The sequence below is a fragment of the Oncorhynchus clarkii genome, chromosome 23 (assembly GCF_045791955.1).
Source record: "Oncorhynchus clarkii lewisi isolate Uvic-CL-2024 chromosome 23, UVic_Ocla_1.0, whole genome shotgun sequence".
Classification (NCBI taxonomy): Eukaryota; Metazoa; Chordata; class Actinopteri; order Salmoniformes; family Salmonidae; genus Oncorhynchus; species Oncorhynchus clarkii.
The window spans coordinates 22082128-22089855 of NC_092169.1; the positions used below are offsets into that span (position 1 = coordinate 22082128).

A 7728-nucleotide genomic window follows, 5' to 3' on the forward strand; every position below is an offset into this window, starting at 1 on the left:
AAACATTCCACTTTTGTTAAGGACAGTGACAACATGGTACATATTTTCATATGGCAACTGTGATTATCGTACATTAAATGACGCAAACCATTCATGTGCAGTGATTCTATAATAGCCAATAGCCATGTAGGAGTAGAAGTTTCACTGAAGTGGGATCAATCTGATTACTTAACCATGCCCCTTTACATTTTTATAAATGTACTTTAGTTTATTTAGTAAATATTTTCTTAACTATTCATTGAACTGTATTGTTGGTTAGGGGCTTATAAGTACGCATTTCACGGTAAGGTATGTTGTGTAGAGATGTGACAAATACCATTTGACTTGACATCTGAAGTGAAATCACACATCCATACTCTCCCTCTGAACTAACGCAGCCGCTCCAACTAGTGTTTCCTCCAACTCCCCTGCTTCACTAACGAGAGAGGAAAGGGGTATTCTCTCCCTCCCTCTCCTCCCGTTCGTTCAGTGCAGTCTACAGGTTTTTTTCCGCTGTGACTTAGCTGCTCTCTCTCTCCCCCCTCATGGTCCGAGCGGAGAGAGTAATGAAAGAGAAGCCAGTGCTGCTCCCTCCTCTTCTCCCTCCCACCCACCGGGAGGCCCGCCCGCCGCTGCCCCGGCTGGCCTCACATCCAGACGGAGGAATTTATCAGGGAGGGCTCGCCAGAGACTCCGCCGCCCGCTGCACACAGCGGCCCAACCATAAGAGCTAAACTCTTGTCTCTCAGCTCCACTTTTGGCCGTATAATAGCACAGTCGGGAAGGTTGTTGTAATGAATCAGCCTTCCACAATAAATGGCACATCTGTGCATGTCTGATAGAACAAATATAATGCAAGGTAGAAAGGTTATTTTAACAGTGACATAATAACCTATGCGGTGCAAGGATAGGCTACAAAGAATAGTTAGAATAAATATTGCGAGCGGGAGATACATAGGCCTTCATTGTAACACTTTAAGAACATGCCAATACAGCTAACGGCAAGTCTTTGTGATATGCTATTATTACAACAGGTAGGCTATTAGAAAGCAGTCAACTAAGTCCAGCCTTTTTTTGCTCACTGAACTATTGACATACCCGTACATTCCAAGATTAACATTCCCATCTGCTCAGCTAGCTGATTAACGTAAATTGTTTACCAACAATCAAACAGCCTTCTCGAGCATATGGAGCCTATTTTACAAACCCATAAACATGCACATACACCAATGTGAAATCATGCACCCATCATATCTCTACAGACGAGCATGCACCTCCGTATCTCGTAGCTAAGCTAGGCTACCTCGTCTCACACTATGTTAAAGTGACTTGAGGATAAGACATTGCTCAATGTAGGCTAAACGCGTGCATGGATCAGATCTAGCTAGACGGATTTATTCCTAAACAGACTCGGGCACAATAGCAAAATCCGCTATCCAGTTTAGGCTAAATATAACGGCTAGTTATGTTCTGATTCTCTGGCTTCTAGGAGGTCAGTCTATTGTTAGCGCTGGGGTTGAGTCTGGGCAGCGAGAAGCGAACCCATCCAAGGCAGTAATGACCACACACAAAATCCTGTCTCTCTGTGCAACCAACCCACGGCAAGGTGTGATAGAATAGCCTACGATACGGAAACAACCAAGGAACGGAACTTACTTTTAGCTTGGAACCTCGGCTAGAAGAAGAAATCCACTTTGTTTTCCCGAATCTCGTGTATACTGCGTTCCTTTTCACTTTAAAATACAAGAAAATAGCGCCCACTGAACCGTTGGTGTGTGTGAGTGACTGAATCAACTACCGTACAGAGCCACAGCAAGTTGAAGTGTCAAATTACACTGGCTGTTCAGTTACCACAGAGGGAGCCATGCTTCGGGGCTGCTGACAAAATGTGTCCCAGATTCAGGTGGTGGGAGCGATTTAGGAATACTCCAGGAGTGACAGACCGACCATACAGAGGGCTATGAGAGACTGTAAACCTCTGAACGGACGGGAGTGAAATCATTCGACCACCGACAGCGTTTGAATTTCGATTTTTAGTGGAGGTGATGTGTTTGGTGATGCATGTTAAACCATCTGAATACATTATTTAAATACTTCTAAGCTGTTGAAATCATATCACTAAAAACGTTTTTAAACCATTTTTACAATTTAATAGATGTATATTAGGACTAATATTAATTATGTAAATTATAATAATAACGAATATACGGCTAATAACGCCGCTAATACACAAATCACTACAAATAGACTATGCCTTTGTATATAAAACACTATTCACAATATTCATAATAATCATTATAACCATAGCCTAATTGAAATAATAGGCTAATATAATAAATTGGGCTAGTGGCATATTAATAAAATAAACAAATGATTGTTGTTATGATTAGGCTATTATTTTCTTACACCTCCTCATCATCATCGTCATCTCTGAATAACAACATGGTTGATAGCCTATCTTTTACATGTCATATGCGCTCTCAGTAGGCTACAGAGAGCCAGAGCACCATGCAGTGCTTCGGGAAGTATCAGGTTCCGTATTTTGCAAGTCTCCGGTCTCCAATGGAAGCTACAGAATAACAAAGACATGTTTGAGAGTCGAGCAGTGAGCAGCAGCGGCTACAGCAGTAGGCTTGGCTGATCGGTGACGTCAAGGAACAATGTGGTTTCCACTAGTTACCACATCCACAAAGTAAAAATTTGCTAGGCCGGCCTAGATCGTAAAAATTCATAAAAACTACAATTATATTTTTGGTCTTCATTTCAGGTTAAGGTTAGCAGCTGGTCAAGGTTATGGTTAGGTTTAAAATCACATTCTAAGCAGATAAAATATAGAAATAGGCGGGGTTTATGACTTTGTGGCTGTGGTAACTAGTGACGACCGTACAACGTCTCCCCCGACACACACACGCGCACACACGAATGAATGCACATATGCCCGCGAACACGCGCACGCGCACTTACACACACACACAGAGAGAGAGAGAGAGAGAGAGCGAGAGAGAGAGAGAGAGAGAGAGAGAGCAGGCAGACTCTTCTCAGCTAGTGAAGCACAGCTGAACTGCCCGGAGGGAGGGCTGAGCAGTGCCGAAGCTGGAACAGTGCATCAGATAGAATCACTCACTTCTCATGCTGTGCTTGTTTCTCTTCCTCCCTCCTTCCCTCCCTCCCTTTCTCCCTGCATGTCTCTGCCCCTCTTTTCTTCTCTCTCTTTCTCCACAAGTCATGCAGTGTTGCAGCATTGGACTTCCAGGTAGTGCTTAATTATTTAAATATTTGTTATACAAGCAGTCAGTTCATTTTAAGTTAATAGTCATGCAATATTATATAATGAGTAATGTAATAAGACATTGCAAGTTAAAAAAAATAAAGGTTCTTACATGGTTCTTCTTCAGCTCTAAATTTCCTTGGAGAACTATTGCCCAATAAAGAACCTTACAGTTAAGTGTAGGGTTCTTGACTTGGCATCTACGGTTCTTCAGAAATCTAAATGGTTCTTGAAATGTATGGGAGCCTTCAGTGTATGGAATGGAAGCCAGTGTTATCTACTGTTTATTTTTCAGTGTAACATTTCTAGTGTTGATTCAAGAGTTAAATTAACACTCTAAAGAGTGAAATTAACACTCAGTGGTGTAAAATAACTCTAGTTTCGGTGTTAATAACCAGAGTTGTATCAAAACCATGATAGTCATTCAGAGCTTGCTCCTTTGCAGAGAGATTTTTTAAATTGTTTGTTTCAATATCTATGTTTTTGATGAATTAATCCGATGCTACTCAAATATAAATAACATAAATGTTTCTAAACTATTCCAATATGTTACTTTGACTTATTCACCCATTACTGAAATGGTTGTTCAAGTTCAGATGTTCAAGGTAGTGTCATATCTTATTCTTCCCAATGTAGGTTGTGAGCGAATACGTTTTTAAAATGTTGAATATCCCCACTTTGGCTGGACTTCAATAGGGATTACAAATCACATTGCAAGCCATCACAATGTGACTTGCAGGCCTGATGTGGCCTATAAACTATGAGTTTTAGGTCCCTGTATTAGGGTAAAACTAGGCCCTCAAATGAAGGCCTTATGAAATATGTATTGTATTATCTTAAAACCCTACAGCAGGAATCTGGTCCATGTGATCTGGAACATTGGGACATCCCTACACCATTGAAGCTGACATTTTAAATTGTTAAGGTAAGGGTTACGGTTAGGGTTCTGGTTATGGTAAGGTTAGGGGTTCGGGTAACAGTTAGGGTATTCAACTCTGGTCCTGGAGGGCCGAAACAATTCTGAGTTTGGATTTTTGTATGGTTCTTCAATGGCATCGCTCTCAACAACCTTATTTGGTTCTAACTTTTACCTTTATTTTTAAGAATATGGTTGAGTGTGAATGTTACATAAATAATTGTCACGTGTGCTCCCTCTCCGTTCTCTAGGTCACCAGGCTGCTCGTTATGGCGCACACCTGTCACCATCATTACGCACACCTGCGCATCATCAGACTCACCTGGACTCCATCAACTTCCTGATTACCTGTCCTATATATGTCACTCCCTTTGGTTCCTTCCCCAGGTGTTATTGTTTCTGTTCCAGTGTCATGTCTGTGCGTTGTTCGTGTTTCTTGTTTTGTATTATGTTGAGTTTATTTATTAAAACACTCACTCCTTGAACTTGCTTCCCAAATTATTGCTTCCCAAATTATTATTATTGCACATCGTTACAATAATATCAGATAATACATATCGTTACAATAATGGTATCATAATCATGTAAATGATATTAGTCTAGCTTAAAAATAATCACCTGTTTTTATTTGATAAACTTTTGAAGTTACTACTTTGTATAAATCAAAGGTATTTTCTCTAGGATATTATCAATGACTCAGGTAGTGAAGTAATACAACAGCAGAATGTGCTCCAATAGGCAGTTCCTCTAGAGTTGGTGATTGATTTAAACGGTACTTCAGGTTTAAATTCTCCCCCTTCGCACTACACACACACACACACACACACACACACACACACACACACACACACACACACACACACACACACACACACACACACACACACACACACACACAAAGGGTTTTCTGTTGAAAAGTAGTCCCCCTGGTGGGCTGTAAAGGGTGAGAGCAGGAAGAGAGAGAAGAGAGAGCAGGGCTAGGAACTCTCGGGAGAGTGCAAAACAAAGACTATAAAGAGTGTTAGGACCCTATTTGGAAGGCTTTTTGGTTGATTTAGATCTAGTTGTCATTTTAAATAATATAGAAATATTATACAAATCCAGGTTCAGAAATATTTTTGATTAATTCTCTCCTCTGCCATATGGGCACACATACTGACCAACAGCCATCATTAGCTTCCTTCCTTCAGTGCTAGTGACAGTAATGTTATGGGGGGCTGGGAGCTGGAGACTGGGGGTCAACCCCACTCAGGCAGAAATATCATGGGGGCTTCACTCCACCCGGGCCTGGTTGTCACAGAGCAGAATGTCTCAAGGACACCCTGTCTCCTAGTCGGGACAGGAAACACACACACACACACACACACACACACACACACACACACACACACACACACACACACACACACACACACACACACACACACACACACACACACACACACACACACACACACACACACACACAGGACAGCACTCCTCTCCACACAGGCTGACAGGGATAAATGTGGAGGCTGACATCACCAGCTCCGACCGGCAGTCAGTCATTTATATTACGGGGGGGCATTTCTTAGAAGGAGATTGTGTTCGTTATAGAAGAGGGAGAGAGAGGGGAGAGAGAGGGGAAAGAGGGAGAGAGGGATAGACGGGTGAGGTGGGTGGGTGGATAGAAAGAGGGAGAGAGAAAGGGAGGGGGACAGAGAGATAGAAAGGGAGAGAGAGAGAAAGAAAGAAAGAAAGAAAGAACAAGGGAGGGAGGGAGGGAGGGAGGGAGGGAGGGAGGGAGGGAGGGAGAGAGAGAGGGAGGGAGGGAGGGAGGGAGGGAATGTTCAATGTCAGAGTGGTCTTGCTGTGAACATGTGATAGGCTGTGATCTGATTTGTCTCGTGGTTTACATGTTGACACAGTGTACAGTATATGAGGATCTCTCTGTGATGCAATGAAGGTTTGTTTAAACAACATATTTATATTGAAGTGTATGAAGCTGCTGTCTTTTCTAACATCCTCTCTTTAATGGATCACAGAGACAATTGAGTTCTACTACCTCTTTCTTTAATGTGTTTTCTTATGAAGTGTTAAATCACCTTAGAAATACATTTATAACCCAGAGAAGTGTATTCATATTTATCAGGCATCTTGTGAGAGGGATTGTTGCCTGAAATTCTTGAAGCACCTAATTTTCCATAAATATTATAATAACACTAGACCAACAGCTCTATATGAACAGAACCAGACTAGCCTCAATATTATTGCTACAGAGATGGATTTCTCTATGTAACAAAAGCCTCAAAGACTTTAACCAAGGCTCTGTGCTCAAGTGCACCGTTGTGGCCTATTGTCATCTACTTTTCAGCCGTATCATAGCACTATCTGTTCTGGGTCATCAATCATAGTTTTGTGATGTCATCCAAAGATGAAAGGGTTCATTACTGATGTCAGCAGACCTGCTACCGGTCACTCAGCCACACACAAACACACTCAGCAGCACACACACACACACACACACACACACACACACACACACACACACACACACACACACACACACACACACACACACACACACACACACACACACACACACACATAGAGTTCAAAGCAGTCTTGTTGTCAGAAGTCCCAGGGCAGGCAGGCCCACTGCTCCAGCTCTCCAGAACAACATAGCCAGATGGCTGCCTGGAAGATGGATGGATTATAGGTGGGGTGACTTCAGCTTGACTGGGTTGCATGTATAATTTCACACAGACACACGCACACACATGCTTGCACAAGCACACGGACATACACACACACACACACACACACACACACACACACACACACACACACACACACACACACAACAATGCAAGGGAGCCCAGTGAATGCATCAATGGAGAACAAAGAAAAAAGTATGTCCGCTCCAACAAGGTTAATGCACTGTGTAGTAGTGCATGATTTTAGGCAGTGTGTTATGTTGATATTGTTAATGAACAATTAAAACAACCAAGACTCTCTTAAGTGTGCATGTGAGGGGCCTCCCGGGTGGCGCAGTGGTTAAGGGCGCTGTACTGCAGCGCCAGCTGTGGCATCAGAGTCCTGGGTTCGCGCCCAGGCTCTGTCGTAACCGGCCGCGACCGGGAGGTCCGTGGGGCGACGCACAATTGGCCTAGCGTCGCCCGGGTTAGGGAGGGCTTGGTCGGTAGGGGTGTCCTTGTCTCATCGCGCACCAGCGACTCCTGTGGCGGGCTGGGCGCAGTGTACGCTAGCCAAGGTGGCCAGGTGCACGGTGTTTCCTCCGGCGCATTGGTGCGGCTGGCTTCCGGGTTGGATGTGCGCTGTGTTAAAGAAGCAGCGGCTTGGTTGGTTGTGTATCGGAGGACGCATGACTTTCAACCTTCGTCTCTCCCGAGCCCGTACGGGAGTTGTAGCGATGAGACAACAATTGGATACTACGAAATTGGGGAGAAAAAGGGGTAAAATTAAAAATTAAAAAAAAATAATTAAAAATAAATAAAGTGTTTAAGTGAGTGTCTCTGACAGTGCACGGGGGGAGTGAAGATGGATGTTGCTAGGGCTTCATACA

At 43.2% G+C, this 7728-nt stretch overlaps 1 protein-coding gene across 3 annotated transcripts in view; it reads right to left on the reverse strand.

Annotated features, from left to right (window-relative positions):
- Window positions 1-1846, reverse strand: part of LOC139381857 (zinc finger MIZ domain-containing protein 1-like) — a 198634-nt gene extending 196788 nt beyond the window's left edge. For all 3 annotated transcript variants that reach the window (XM_071125676.1, XM_071125680.1, XM_071125678.1), the window contains exon 1: window positions 1636-1846. The gene's annotated coding sequence lies outside the window, so the exon portion shown is untranslated. The remainder of the gene's footprint in view (window positions 1-1635) is intronic.
- Between the last annotated feature and the right edge of the window lie 5882 nt (window positions 1847-7728).